A 16,183-nucleotide genomic window follows, 5' to 3' on the forward strand; every position below is an offset into this window, starting at 1 on the left:
TTAAAGAAACCATTGGTTGTGTGCTGTTTTTTTGTGCCAGGCTCCAGAAACAATGGCTCAGTGTCTTAAGTACCAATTATGTTTCACTTTGAAAGGATTTCCCAATCCTTTTCCCAATAACCTATCATTTTTACATGTCTTCTCCAAAGTTTTTAGAACATACAACACTATGAAAAAGTATATAGAGCCAGAGTACTTACCTAAGATTTTTGCATATACTGCCACAAAATAAAACAAATTTCATGACATATGTGAGAGATGATGAACCTGATTCTGATATGGGTCTATATTGTGGATTGAGAGTGGGAAGGGGCCAGGGTAAGGGAAATCATGATTGGGAGAAGGGGAAGGGAGAGGGGAGATAAGGGGGACGTGGCATTGCTAATCAGGGATAGTACCACAGCTGGAGAAAGAGTGGACTTTGTGGAGGGATTGTCTACTGAGTCAGTGTGGGTGGAAGTCAGAAACAGGAAGGGAGCTATCACTCTATTGGGAGTATTCTATAGACCGTCCAATAGCAACAGAGACACTGAGGATCAAGAGGCAGATTTTGGAAAAGTGCAAAAGTAACAGGATTGTTGTCATGGGAGTCTTCAGCTTCCCTAATGTTAATTGGCATCTCCTTAGTGCAAAACATTTAGATAGGGCAGAATTTCTTATGTATGTCCAGGAAAGATTCCTGACACAATATGGAGACAGGTGGTCTAAAGAAGAGGCCATACTGGGTCTGATGTTCGGCAATGAAACATGACAGGTGTCAGATATTTTGGTAGGTGAGTATTTTGGTGACAGTGATCACAACTCCCTGAATTTACTATTACCTTGGACATGGATAGGAGCAGACAGTACTTAATTAGGGAGGGGAAATTGTGATGCTATAACTGTGAGCATAAATCGGGAAATGCATAATGGAAATGGGAAGGTTTTTAGGGAGCACTTGCATGGGATTCTGGATATGTTTGTCCCATGAGGTAGTGAAAGGATGGTAGGGTAAAGGAAGATGGTTGGCAAAAGATGGAAAACATCTAGTCAAGCGAAAGAAAGAAGCTTGCTTAAATTTTGGGGAGCAAGGGTCAGACAGGGCTCGAGAGAGTTACAGGATAGTCAAGAAGGAGCTGAAGAATGGACTTTGGAAAGCTAGAAGCGGGGAAGAGAAGGTGAGTAAGATTAAAGAAAAGCCCCGGAGGCATTCGATATGAATGTGAAGAACAGGAGGATAACTAGAGTGAGGATAGGACCATTCAGGGATGAAAGAGGAAACAGGTTCCTGGTGTCAGAGGAGGTAAGGACCAGATGGGATATATCCAAGGCTACTATGGGAAGCAAGGAAGAGATTGCTGTGCCCTTGGCATTGACCTTTGCTTCCTCACTGGCCACAGGAGTAGTACCAGATGTTTGGAGGAAAGGATAACCCAGGAATTATCGATGGTGAGCCTAACCTCAGTGATAGGCAAATCATTGGAGGAAATTCTTAGAGACAGGATCTAGAGCACTTGAAGCATAGTTTGATTGGCAGTAATCAGCAATGGTTTGTGAGAGGCAGGTCATGCCTCACCTCACAAGCCTGATCAGATTCTTGGGGATGTGACAAAGCACATTGATGAGGGTAAATCAGTGGATATCTTCTGAGGTTAGCTTTGAGCGAGCTAGGTCTTTTCTCTTTGGAGCAAAGGAGGATGAGAGGTAACTTAATAGGCGTGTACAAGATGATAAGAGGCATAGATCAAGTGAATAGTCAGAGACATTTTCCAAGGGCGGGAAAGGCTAATAGCAAGTGCATAATTTTAAGGTGATTGGAAGAAGGTATAGGAGACATGTTTTTTTTAAACACAAAGTGGTGGGTGAGTGGAACATTTTGCTGGGGGTGGTGGTAGAAGTAGATACATTAGGGGTGCTAAGTAACTCTTAGATAGGCACACGGATGACAGAGAAATTGAGAGTTATGTAGGAGGGAAGGGTTGCATTGATACTAGGGTAGGTTAAAAGGGTAGCCCAGCAGCATGGGCCAAAGGGCCTACACTGAGCGTTAGTGTTCTATATTCTGTTTTCTCTGTACAATTTTAACGTTATTGCTTTCCTTCCTGTAGATAGTTGACCAGAACTGCACACAATACTCCAAATTTTGCCTCTACAACATCTCATCCAACTTCAACATAATATCCCAACTGCTATGCTCAATGCTCCGATTTATGAAGGCCAATGTGCTAAAATGGCCCATTCTTTTGCCACAATGAGTATACTCTCAGGATGGAGGAGCAACACCTCATATTCCATCTAGGCAGCCTCCATCCTGATGGGCCGAACATGGATTCCTCCTTCCAGTAATATTTTTCCCTCCCCCTTCCCTCTTCTTCTATTTCCACATTCTTGCCTCTTCCCTCTCCTCACTTACCTATCACCTCCCTCTGGTGCCCCTCCTTCTTTCTTTTCACCCACAGTCTACTCTCCTCTCCTATCAGATTCCTTCTTTTCTAGCCCTTTACCTTTCCTACCCAACTGACTTTGCCTAGTGTCGTCCTCCTCCCCCTCCCCCCACATTTTAAATTCTGGTGTCTTCCCCCATTCTTTCCAGTCCTGAAGAAGGGTCTTGGCCTGAGACGTTGGCTGTTCATCCATTTCCTAGATGCTGAGTTCCTCCAGCATTTTGTGTGTGTTGCTCTGGATTTCCAGCACCTGCAGAATCTCATTATGCTAACAGCTCTCTTTACAGCCCTATCTATCTGTGATGCACTTTGAAGGAATAATGGATCAGTATTGCCAGATCCCTTTGTTTAATCACAGTCACTACTGCCCTACCATTCCCTGTGTAAGTCCTACAAACACAAGAGGAGGGGTTCTGATGAAGGATCTGATAGAGGTTCTGATGATGTTAAAATTATACAAGGCATTGGAAGGCCAAATTTGGAGTATTGTGTACAGTTCTGGTCACCGAATTATAAGAAAGATATGAACAAAATAGAGAGAGTACAGAGAAGATTTACTAGAATGTTACCTGGGTTTCAGCACCTAAGTTACAGGGAAAGGTTGAACAAGTTAGGTCTTTATTCTCTGGAGCGTAGAAGGTTGAGGGGGGACTTGATAGAGGTATTTAAAATAATGAGGGGATAGATAGAGTTGATGTGGATAGGCTTTGTCCATTGAGAGTAGGGGAGATTCAAACAAGAGGACATGAATTGAGAGTTAAGGGGCAAAAGTTTAGGGGTAACACGAGAGGGAACTTCTTTACTCGGAGAACGGTAGCTGTGTGAAACGAGCTTCTAGCAGAAGTGGTAGAGGCAGGTTTGATATTGTCATTTAAAAAAAAAATTGGATAGGTATATGGACAGGAAAGGAATGGAGGGTTATGGGCTGAGCGCAGGTCGGTGGGACTAGGTGAGAGTAAGCATTCGGCATGAACTAGAAGGGCCGAGATGGCCTGTTTCCGTGCTGTAATTGTTATGTGGTTATATCTCGGCCCAAAATATCAACTATTTACTCTTTTCCACAGATGCTGCCTGACCTGCTCAGTTTCTCCAGCATTTTTTGTGTGTTCTGTGAAAATCCTCTCAAAGAGCAAAGCCTTACACTTGTCTGCATTAAATTCTGTATGCCAATCTTCTGCCCATTTTCCAGCTGGTTTCTTCTTTGATTTTCAAAGCCAATTTCTCATTATTCTGTAAAAGCCCACCTGACTGGGTCTTGTTTTAGTCACTCTAATGTTACTAGCATTAATTGTTGGGTTTGATGTGGAGTGTGTGGGTGAAATAGAGATACAGATGTTTTAACAAGGGCAGGAAAATCAAGTCTAGAATTTGGTGCATTTGGTAATATAGCTTAATACAAAAGGTTGATTTCAGATCTGCCTTGCACATGACACGTTAACACCTTGGAAGGGTTTCAATGCACCCACTTGCATCCTGCAATAATAATAATGAAGGTCGTATCTGATTCAATTTAAAATTGTACATCATTACCATTTGACAAAGGAGAGACTTTCTAAAATATTTCCCAATGTTGACAAGTATTGTGATGGATGTAAAGCTGAGATAGTTACACTGACACACATGTTCTGGTCATGTTCTATATTAAAACAGTTTTGGAAGTCAGTCTTTTCAACAATTTCTAAAGCACACAGAATCAACTTACAACCTAATAAATTGACTGTGCTTTTTGCAATAATTCCTCAAAATATCCATGGTATTTCTGTGTCTGACCAACACGTTATTACGTTTGTTACATTGATAGCTAGGAGGGCCATCTTGTTGAAATGGAAGGATATATCAGCTCCTACTTTGTCACAATGGTTCTCTCAAGTGATGCTGTGTCTTAGCTTGGAGAAAATTAGAAGTCGAACCTTTGAACCTTTATTTGATTTTGAGAAGAGATGGGGCTCATTTGCTCTTTATTATCATTTCAGTTAACTGATAGATTTCCTCTACGATCTAGGTGTAATTTTTTTTTCTTGATATATCTTTCTTTTTTGTTGGCGGCTTGATGTTTATTTTTAGAAGCGTTTTGTATGACGCTTGGCTCCGGGGTTGTACCCCCAATGGGTTTCTTTTTTCCCCTCACTTTTCTTGCTTAGTAGGGTTTATTTTTATTTACAAAAATTTTCAATCTTTAAGATAATTTCTTTTTTTTGAGGCATTGTAAGTGTTGTTACTTCAATGTACCTGTGTTATTTTTAAATAATAATTAAAAAAATTTGAAAGGAAAGGAACTTACTGCTACTTATTTCATCCTGTGCAGTGTCCCCACCACATATCAGAGAGTGATGCAGCCAGTCAGAATGCTATCCACAGTACATCTGTAAAAATTTGCAAGTGTCTTTGGTAACATACCAAATCTCCTCAAACTCCTAATGAAATTTCTAATGACCTGCTGGGTGTTTCCAGAATGTTCTGTTTTTATTTCAGATTACTAGAATCTGTTTTTTATGTGTTAGTACATGACTGATATGCTAAATTGCTGGTGTCGTTTGATGAAAGTAGAAAGTATCAGAAGAAATTACATATCAGAAGAAATGCACAAAAAATAATTTGACCTTTCTTTAGTTCCTTCATTGGATGTGATAATGCTGATGTTGTGCATTTAATATTTCAGTAATGTTTGAGTAATATTTTAAATATATTGTTTTATTAAGCATTCTTGTTTTAAATAATTCATTATGAGCTATATGTAAAAGTATGTAAGTGGCATACGTCATCACGCCACCATGAAGTGAAAACAAATTGTGGACTATTCTCCAGGGCTCCCGTGTCCTTTTCCTTCCAATTAGTTTTATTTGTTAGTTACAAAACATACCAGCTACAAAGGCCAACAGTATTGACCATCATTTACTGCCCTTGAGTAGGTGGTAGCAAGACGGGTTTTCAAACCATTGAAATTGTATTGAAGAGAGATTGTGGCTCTAGGATTCTGACCCAGTGATAATGGAGAAGCAGTTCTACATGTCCTGCCTTAGTCAATAATGATCAGTGAAGACCAAAAGAATAAATTCAATAAAGATTCCATAGCCACCTACTTGAACTTTGGTGAAACCTTTGGGGACAATATCAGCTTAGTCATATATTCCTCTGTGGTTTCCTTTAAGGTCACGCCAATAGATTGGACAATGTCTGAAGAAATCCACCTTTTAAGGTATTTATTATACAGTCAGCAATCTATTAAATTGTACTGGGGAATAACAAATGGCAAAGAAATTAAAGAAATATTTTGTATCTGCTTCATGAAAGATGAAAATATTTCTTTAATTTCTTTACCACAGAAAACCCAGAAGAAATGAATATTTATAGGAATAGATTAAATGAGGAGATGCAATAAATTAGCAAATAATAGATTAGCACTGGAGTTGTGTATGAGTGAAACCGCAAAGAGACAAATCCCCAGGACTCGATGACTTTCATGTTAGGGTTTTGAAGGAGCAGCAACAGAGATTGCCAAAGCACTTGTGTCACCTCCCAAAATTCGAGAGATTCTTTAACATCTCCCATAGTTTAGAAAATCAAATGTAATCTTGCTATTTAAGAGAGGATGAAGAGACATAGATCAACCAGATTGACATCAGTAGAAAAGAAAATGCTGGAGTCGTTAAATTTTAGGAGCTTTCGATAAGGTTATTAAAAGTAGAGTGGATCTTATTAGTGGAAGAGGATAATCCATGGTGTGGATAAACAGAAAGTGTATTATGTATAGATTGCCAGGCTCTGACAAATGTTGTGGCACAATGATTGGTGCTGGAGCTCCAACTGTACACAGCATCTATCAATGATCTGGATGAAGGATCTCAGTGTCAGAAACACTAATTTGAAGATGTGCAAATATAATCAGCAGAATGGGCTGTGAGCCAGATGTAGTGGTTTCAGGGAGATATAGGTGAGGCAAGGAAATATAATTGAAAAAGCTCAAGGTACATTTATTATCAAAGTATGAGTACATTGTACAACCCTGAGATTTGCCTCCTAACAGGCAACCATGAAAAAAAGAGCTCAACAAACCCATAAAAGACTGTCGAACACCCAATGTGCAGAAAAAAAACTAATCATGAAAACACTAAATGCAAGCAAACAGCGTACTGAACTGAAGTCTACAGAGACTTCAGGATAGAACCAAGTAAACATTGCAGAGCAACGAGCTGACCAGGCCCGTCCCTCGCCTCGGGTCTCAATACGCTGACCTTTCAATCTGGCCCAGTGCTTACGTCTTCGTCCAAACATCGAGTTCAGTGACTTCGCCTAGATTCGGCCTGTACCCAACCTAAAAGGGTCATAGCTGAGTCATTTCATTTTTGTTATTTATTTATGATTTCAACTTAAATTCAGAGGCAAGGAATTTGCAGGTGACTCAAAGTTGGCTCCCTGGTTGATGGGTGGAAAGAAATTATCTCGTCATTTTGGGAAGAAAGGTAGCAGAAGCAAGTTAGTTCAGAAAAGTGTGAGGTGGTCAAACAAGGCAATGAAATACCCAATGAACTGCAGAAAACTGAGAAGTATGGAGAACAAAAAGGGAAGTAAATGGCTTAGCAGGAACTAGATGGTCCAAAGGGTCTTTCCCTGTGCCGTACTTTTCTATGATTCCATGGCTATAGTATATATGTCAACAGATTCTTAAAGCTGGCAAGATAGTTCTAAAGATGTTAAAACAGAAATAAAACATGGAGGTTATGCAAAGATTGTATAGGACTCTTGATGGACCATAGCTTCAGGATGCTGTATAGTTCAGGTCAACATATTACAGAAAACATGTCATTATACTGGAGAAGAGATTTATGAGAAAGTTGCTAAGGGCTGGAAATTTTCGTTATGTGGAAACATTGGGTAGGCTGGGGCAGTTCTCTTTGGAACAATGAATGTTGAGACTAGAGGCAGAAGGGGTCAAAACTGATAAGCACAAGTTAATGGTAATTCATAGAAAGATTAGAAGGGAGATGAAGACTATAACTTTCACCCACATAGCGATGGGGGACTTCACTACCTGTGAAGGTGGTAGAGGCAGAAATCCTCATTGGCTGTGTACCTTTCTATAGCTGTGAAGCTGATGGCTTTTCAGGTGCTAGAAGGTAGAAGTAAACAAAATAGTTGTTTTCAGCTGGTACAGAAATGATGGGCCTAATGGCCTCCTCCTGTGTCCAAACTTTTCTATGTTTATACATAAGAATTCCAACAGAATATTGGTGGCTCAACCGAGTGACACCGAGAGATGAAACATTCTCAAAACTAGGACCCTGCGGTAAGTGCTAATCGGGAGTATACTTAAACAATCACAGAATACGGAAAACCCATGCCAGTCAAATTCAACTGAAAAAGATTAAACAGAAAACAGGATAGTGGCTCTTGTCAAGGCAAGAATGAAAAAATTCAGGTGCTCTAGAAACCTCGGAGTCCAACACTCTCCAGCTACCTGCACGGACCCAGAGAGTTCATTAGAGTGGGACTAGGATTGAGATGAGTACTCCCTTCACTCAGAGAAGATGGTGGACCTTTGGAATTCTCTACTTCAGAAGACCTTGGAGGCTCAATCATTGAGCTCAATCAAAACAGAGATTGATAGACGTCAAGATATTAAAGAAATCCAGAGTTGTGAGAATAGTGTGGAAAAATGAATGAAGACTAAGGATTAGCCTTGATGATGAATGGAGCTAGGAGGAGGAGGAGGGAGGGAGGAAGATGATTAGTAATGTATAGAGAGACTCTTTATGGTCATCTTTCAATGCCTTGTGAATTCCCCAAGAAAAATCAAACTCTGATGAATGGTCTATAACATTCACAAGCACGAAGGCAGTAACAATTTTCCTTTGACATTCAATACTAATAATTTTAATGAACTGCATCTCACCTCCAACTAAAGTCTTGGAGATTACAACTGAACCTGAAGTAGTTACTGTGGCAGCAAGTGCTGATTGTGGCAACCATCTATTGCATTTGATAAATAAGGTCAGATTAACTCAGCTTCTAACCAAGGGGTTCCAAAACTTTTTATGCCATGGTCTCCTACCATTAACCAAGTGGTTTGTAGACAGACTCCAGGCTGGAAACCTTGTTCTAAACTATAATTTTAAACTGAATTGAGCAAAAAATATATAAAAAATCATTCCCTGTCTCTCTGTCCCTTTGCCTACCTACACAGTGAAATACTGTCTCTATACCCTTGTCCATCTACACCCTGAAATACTGTCTCTGTACCCTTGTCCATCTACACACTGAAATACTGTCTCTGTACCCTCACCTATTTACACACTGAAAATAAAGAAAAAATGTGCAACATGAAATGAAAGGTGAGAAGTCTGAAAAAACTCTGCAGTGAGTTAATATCAGACTCAGGTTTAATATCACTGGCATACTGTATATTGTGAAATTTGTTAACGTTGTGGCAGCAGTACAATGCAATACATAATTGTTAATTTAACTACCTGAACTAATAATTAGTTAAATTAAGTAAGTAGTGCAAAAATAGCAATAAAGAAGTAGTGAGGTAGTGTTCATGGGTTCAATGTCCATTCAGAAATCGGATGGCTGAGGGGAAGAAGCTGTTCCTGAATTGTAGAGTGTGAGTCTTCAGGTTTCTGTATTTCCTTCCTGATGGTAGCAATGAGAAGAGGGCATGTCCTGGGTGATGGGTGTCCTTAATGATGGACGCTGAGTTTTTATGGCACCGCTCCTTGAAGATGTCCTGGATGCTATGGAGGTTAGTAACCATGATGGAGCTGACTAATTTTACAACTCTCTGCAGCTTATTTTAATCCTGTGCAACACCACACCCCTCCTACCTCATACCAGGTTGTGTTGCAGCCAGTTTTAATGCTCTCCACAGTGCACCTGTAGAAATTTGCGACTGTTTTTGGTGACATACCTGTGGAAGAGGATAGAGAGTTAATGATTCGCATCTGAAAAATTTAACTCTGCTCCCCTTTCCACAGATACTGCTACATCTGTTGAGTGGTTCCAGCACTTTCTGCTGTCATATCCAACACAAGTAACTGCAGCATAGCCATTCGAAGTCTGCTCACTTGTGGCAGAAGAGGCTGCACAAGATCCCGAAGGGATTAACTCTTCTTGCTGAACTATTAGCAGCTAAAATGTGAGCCCGCTGGTAAATTGATAACACCATTGGTAAACAGAATTCAGGAATGCTGTCTTCCAGGGAGAAGACAGCAACTCTGGGTTTCAGATTCAAGGTCACTTTCTGAAGCAAAACCTCCTAGAGATCTGTTGGAATATTGTGATATGGTAACCAGAGACATCAGGGCAACAATCTGAGCTTGCATATGGTCATAGAAAGGTACAGCTCTTCATCCTATCTAGTCCACTTTGAACCATTTACTCTGCCCACTCCCATCAACCTGCACCCAGACCATGGCAGCACCCTCCCCCCCATACCGCTACCATCCATGTACCTATCCAAACTTCACTTAAACATTGAAATCAAGCTCACATGCACCACTTGAGCTGGCTGCTCATTGCACACTCGCACCACCTACCGAGTGAGAAAGTTTCCCCTTGTGTTTCCGTGAGCTTTTCACCTTTCACCCTTAGCCCATGATCTCTTGAGGTAGTCCCAACCAACCTCAGTGGAAAAAGGCAGATTGCATTTACCCTATCTGTACCCCTTATAACTGTGTATACCCCTATGAGATCTCCTCTCAATCTTCTACGTTCTAAAGAATAGTCCCAACCTATTTAACCTTTCCTTATAACTCAGGTCCTCCAGATCCAGCAACATCTTTGTAAATTTTCTTTGTGCTATTTAGACTTTGTTTACATCTTTCCTGTAGATAGGTTATCAAAACTGCATATAATACACCAAATCAGGCTTCACCAATGTCTTATACATCTTCAACATAACATTCCATCTCCTGTACTCAATATTTTAATGTATGAAGGCCAATGTGCCTAAAAGTTTCTTTATGACCCTGTCTACCTGTGACACCACTTTTAATGAATTATGGACCTGTATTCCCAGATCTCCTAAGTGCCCTACCATTCACTGGTTAAGACAATGAGTTTGTATTATATGTTTGAGTTTCCAATTCAGTGCTAGGTATTTAGCGGCTTTTGCCAATTTTGCATTGGAAAGTGAGATATTGGCCATCAGACACTGCATGATGATTAGTTCCACAAGTGTTAAAATGGAACAAATGAAAGGAGGTTATAGAACATCGAATAGTACAGCACAGTACAGGCCCTTCGGCCCACAATGTTGTGCTGAACCTTAAACACTCCATATACCTGTCTGGTAGTCTCTTAAATTTCACTAGTGTAATTACCTCCACCACAGACTCAGGCAGTGCATTCCACTCTCTGAGTACATAGAACATAGAATAGTACAGCACATTACAGGCCATTCGGCCCACACTCTGCCTCCCATATAACCCCCACCTTAAATTCCTCCATATACCTGTCTAGTAGTCTTTTAAACTTCACTAGTGTATCTGCCTCCACCACTGACTCAGGCAGTGCATTCCACGCACCAACCACTCTCTGAGTGAAAAACCTTCCTCTAATATCCCCCTTGAACTTCCCTCCCCTTACCTTAAAGCCATGTCCTCTTGTACTGGGCAGTGGTGCCCTGGGGAAGAGGTGCTGGCTGTCCACTCTATCTATTCCTCTTAATATCTTGTATAAAAAACCTTCCTCTAATATCCCCCTTGAACTTCCCACCATGTCCTCTTGTACTGAGCAGTGGTGCCCTGGGGATGAGGCACTGGCTGTCCACTCTATCTATTCCTCTTAATATCTTGTATACCTCTATCATATCTCCTCTCAACCTCCTTCTCTCCAAAGAGTAAAGCCCTAGCTCCCTTAATCTCTGATCATAATGCATACTCTCTAAACCAGGCAGCATCCTGGTAAATCTCCTCTGTACCCTTTCCAATGCTTCCACATCCTTCCTGTAGTGAGGCGACCAGAACTGGACACAATACTCCAAGTGTGGCTTAACCAGAGTTTTATAGAGCTGCATCATTACCTTGTGACTCTTAAACTCTATCCCTTGACTTATGAAAACTAACACCCCATAAGATTTCTTAACTACCCTATCTACCTGTCGGGCAACTTTCAGGAATCTGTGGACATGTACCCCCAGATCCCTCTGCTCCTCCACACTACCAAGTATCCTGCCATTTACTTTGTACTCTGCCTTGGAGTTTGTCCTTCCAAAGTGTACCACCTCACACTTCTCCAGGTTGAACTCCGTCTGCCACTTCTCAGCCCACTTCTGCATCCTATCGATGTCTCTCTGCAATCTTCGACAATCCTCTACACTATCCACAATACCACCAACTTTTGTGTCGTCTGCAAACTTGCCAACCCACCCTTCTACCTCCACATCCAGGTCGTTAATAAAAATCACAAAAAGTAGGAGTCCCAGAACCGATCCTTGTGGGACACCACCAGTCACAACTCTCCAATCCGAATGTACTCCCTCCACCAGGACCCTCTACTTTCTGCAGGCAAGCCAATTCTGAATCCACCTGGCCAAACATCCCTGGATCCCATGCCTTCTGACTTTCTGAATAAGCCTACTGTGTGCAACCTTGTCAAATGCCTTACTAAAATCCATGTAGATCACATCCACTGCACTACCCTCATCTACATGCCTGGTCACCTCCTCAAAGAACTCTAACAGGCTTGTTAGACACAATCTGCCCTTCACAAAGCCATGCTGACTGTCCCTGATCAGACCATGATTCTCTAAATGCCCATAGATCCTATCTCTAAGAATCTTTTCCAACAGATTTCCCACCACAGACAAAAGACTCACTGGTCTATAATTACCCGGACTATCTCTACTAACTTTTTTGAACAAGGGGACAACATTCGCCTCCCTCCAATCCACCGGTACCATTCCCGTGAACAACGAGGACATAAAGATCCTAGCCAGAGGCTCAGCAATCTCTTCCCTCGCCTCATGGAGCAGCCTGGGGAATATTCCGTCAGGCCTCGGGGACTTAACCGTCCTAATGTATTTTAACAACTCCAACACCTCTCCCTTAATATCAACATGCTCCAGAACTTCAACCTCACTCATATTGTCCACACTGTCATCAAGTTCCCTCTCATTGGTGAATACTGAACAGAAGTATTCATTGAGGACCTCGCTCACTTCCACAGCCTCCAGGCACATCTTCCCACCTTTATCTCTAATCGGTCCTACCTTCACTCCTGTCATCCTTTTGTTCTTCACACAATTGAAGAATACCTTGGGTTTCTCCTTTACTCTACTCACCAAGACCTTCTCATGTCCCCTTCTTGCTCTCCTCAGCCCCTTCTTAAGCTCCTTTCTTGCTACCCCATATTCCTCAATAGCCCCATCTGATCCTTGCTTCCTAAACCTCACGTATGCTGCCTTCTTCCATCTGACTAGATTCTCCACCTCACTTGTCACCCATGGTTCCTTCACCCTACCATTCTTTATCTTCCTCACCGGGACAAATTTATCCCTAACATCCTGCAAGAGATCCCTAAACATCGACCACATGTCCATAGTTCGTTTCTCTGCAAAAAATCATCCCAATTCACACCCACAAGTTCTAGCCTTATAGTCTCATAATTTGCCCTTTCCCAATTAAAAATTTTCCTGTCCTCTCTGATTCTATCCTTTTCCATGATAATACTAAAGGCCAGGGAGCGGTGGTCACTGTCCCCCAGATGCTCACCCACTAAAAGATCTGTGACCTGACCCGGTTCATTATCAATACTAGATCCAGTATGGCATTCCCCCTAGTCAGACAGGAATCTGTCCTGGACACACTTAAAAAACTCTGCCCCATCTAAACCATTGCAACTAATCAGGTTCCAGTCAATATTAGGGAAGTTAAAGTCACTCATGATAACAACCGTTACTTTTGCACCTTTCCAAAATCTGCCTCCCAATCTGCTCCTTGGTATCTCTGCTGCTACCAGGGATACTGCCAATAGAATACTCCCAATAGAGTAACTGCTCCCCTCCTGTTCCTGACTTCTACTCATACTGACTCAAAAGAGGATCCCTGCTACATTACCCACCCTTTCTGTAGCTGTAATAGTATTCCTGACCAGTAATGCCCCTCCCCCATCCGTTTTAAAGCACTGAAATTCAGGAATATTGAGAATCCATTCCTGCCCTGGTGCCAGCCAAGTCTCTGTAATGGGCACTAACTACATCATTAGGTTATCAGGCTCCATATAAAGCCTGATACATACATACACACATATATGGATGTGTATAATTTGAAAAAGAGTTGTTGAAGTAATTAATTACGGGTTGCATGTAAAAATGTTAAAGACGTCATCAAGCTATCACGTGATCGGTTTCTCTCCTCGCTTAAAGTAAACAGGAAGTTACACCGTATTTCAGACTCCTGTGTCTTCTTTGAATTACAGTAATTTAATGTTTTAAAAAAGAGAACATTGTCAACGAACCCGAGATGTCCGAACTAAAATCAAACAGCCCAGCAGGCGCGGAGTCGTCGAGTTGGAAACAGAAGCGGTAAACGGAAGAGTTCACGGTTCATAGAGTCAGCAGCGAGTGGTAATAATTGTTAAAACATCAGCAATGGCTGGCTACATCGGGAAGAGTGACGAGTTTGATTAACCAACGGGTAATCACCTCCGTGTATACCGGGTCATTGAAACTATTCTGATGAAATTTCCCTCCCACATCACCATTGAGTTTCCCGATTGAAAAATATGTAAAGGCAGCGCCCACCAAACTCAGGTCAGGCGGCATCTTTGTGTAACACTTACCCAAAAGGCTGGTATATGTCTAGGGGAAAAGGAGATCCAGCCACTCACCAACCCACCTCCCGTACACGCAGGTGCTGTGAGAATCGAGTTTATGCCTCGCGCCCGCCAACAGTATCAAACCCACAACAAATACCGTTATGAAATACACTTTAAAGAGTTTACTAAAATTAAAAGAGTATTAGGCAATACAATATATATATACAAGGAAAAAAACAAAAGGCGCCAACTTATCAAAGTTCAGTCAGTTTAGTGCACTCATTGGAGCTCAACCAGCGAACCATTCGACCCCTCGTCGCTTGCCTCCGACTTCCACATCTTCCACCTCGGACTCCCCGGTGATCTTCCGAGCGCACGTCCACCTCCCTCGGCGTCTTCCTCCCGACTCCCTTCACACCACAAGCCCGCGCAACCCCTCCCCCAAGTTCCCAGCCTCACAAAACACAATAACATTCCCCATTGATTAACAAATGAATACAATTACCATATCAGCCATTCTAAAGCGAAACAACGGCGAGAGAAACACTTATCAGACAAAGAAGCATTCCTACTCGTAACAAACCAAAGAAGCCATTTTGAGTAACATACACAGGATATTGTACATTCTCTCCCCACCAGCAAATGTCATGCCCTCATGGCATTACTAAAGTTCCCCAAAGCTTCTTGCAACACACAAAACCGAACCCAGGTGCAGAAAGCAGTGACATAACTACCCAGAGCAGTAGAAATCACACTTGGTTCTCCTGGTACCACATATGTCAACCGCTCCGGGGGGGCGCCTAATTCTCTGAGATCTCCATACCCCTTCTGCCCCACTGGGCTCCCTCTCCACCTGCGAACCCACTGTCTCGAACACCCCAGGTCTTCCTGACAGACCCTCACCCCCTTCCTCACGGGGGTCCTCCCTCACCTGAGATCTCTCCGGCTCACGCTCGGGTTCCACCCTCTCTCCCCCCAACACTGGCTGCCTCTCCATCTGACCATCAACACCTTCCCTCCTCTCACCCAATTCAGTATGGGAAGGGCCAGGAGCCTCCTCTTCTGGTACTGGAGCGCCAGCGAATGGGAACAGGGGCCACTCATCTGAGTCATCATCTTCCGAATCAGTAGCCATTTCCGGGCGAGGGACCCGTCCCCGCTCTTCAGCAGCGGTCTCTTCCCTTTCTCTGCGCCCTCGCAGAGTCCTTGTACTAGGCGTAACCTCCCACTCTGGCTCCGTATCCACCCGCACCGCTTGACCCAGCGGCAACAGGTGATTCCGATGGAGTACCTTGATAGGCCCTTTCCCATCCTCAGGTTTTACCCGGTAAACTGGCAGGTTTGGCATCTGGCTCTCTATTACATAGAGGCTGGCCGCCCATCGATCTGCCAACTTGTGCTTACCAGGGAGTCCCAAATTCAGTAAAAGGACCCGGTTGCCCGGCAATAATTGGACAAACTTCACCTTTTGATCATACCGCATCTTATTCCTCTGATTTTGTTTGGTGGCCGCCGCCTCGGCCAACTCGTACGCCCTCTGTAACTCCCTCTTCATGTTGGACACATACTTTAGATAGGACTTCCCGGGTAATTCACCCACTTCACCCCCAAAACACGTCAATGGGCAACCTCGCTTCCCGCCCGAACATCAGATAATAGCGCCCACTTTCTGGGGTCTCGGCCAGGTGGTCACGGCCTCTATCTTGGTTGGATCAGTAGCCACTCCCTCTCGCGAAATGATATGGCCAACGTAGCTAACCGACGACTTGCAGAACTGGCATTTGTCCAGGGAAAGCTTCAACCCTTCTTCATTAAGCCGGCCCAACACCTTCAACAGCCTCTCCTTATGTTCCTCCAAAGTCGATCCAAACACTATCAAATCGTCCAGGTACACCAGCACCTCTAACAGATTCATATCCCCCACAGTTCTCTCCATGAGCCTCTGGAAGGTGGCTGGGGCTCCCGATATGCCTTGGGGCATTCGTTCAAACTGAAAGAACCCCAGC

At 42.8% G+C, this 16,183-nt stretch overlaps 1 protein-coding gene across 1 annotated transcript in view; it reads left to right on the forward strand.

Annotated features, from left to right (window-relative positions):
• The first annotated feature begins 8,884 nt into the window (after positions 1-8,884).
• LOC140718517 (tumor necrosis factor receptor superfamily member 5-like) overlaps positions 8,885-16,183 on the forward strand; it is an 82,510-nt gene continuing 75,211 nt past the window's right edge. Inside the window, exons 1-2 of the mRNA XM_073032470.1 lie at positions 8,885-9,162; positions 13,839-14,056. The gene's annotated coding sequence lies outside the window, so the exon portion shown is untranslated. The remainder of the gene's footprint in view (positions 9,163-13,838; positions 14,057-16,183) is intronic.

The sequence above is a fragment of the Hemitrygon akajei genome, chromosome 29, assembly GCF_048418815.1.
Source record: "Hemitrygon akajei chromosome 29, sHemAka1.3, whole genome shotgun sequence".
Lineage (NCBI taxonomy): Eukaryota > Metazoa > Chordata > Chondrichthyes > Myliobatiformes > Dasyatidae > Hemitrygon > Hemitrygon akajei.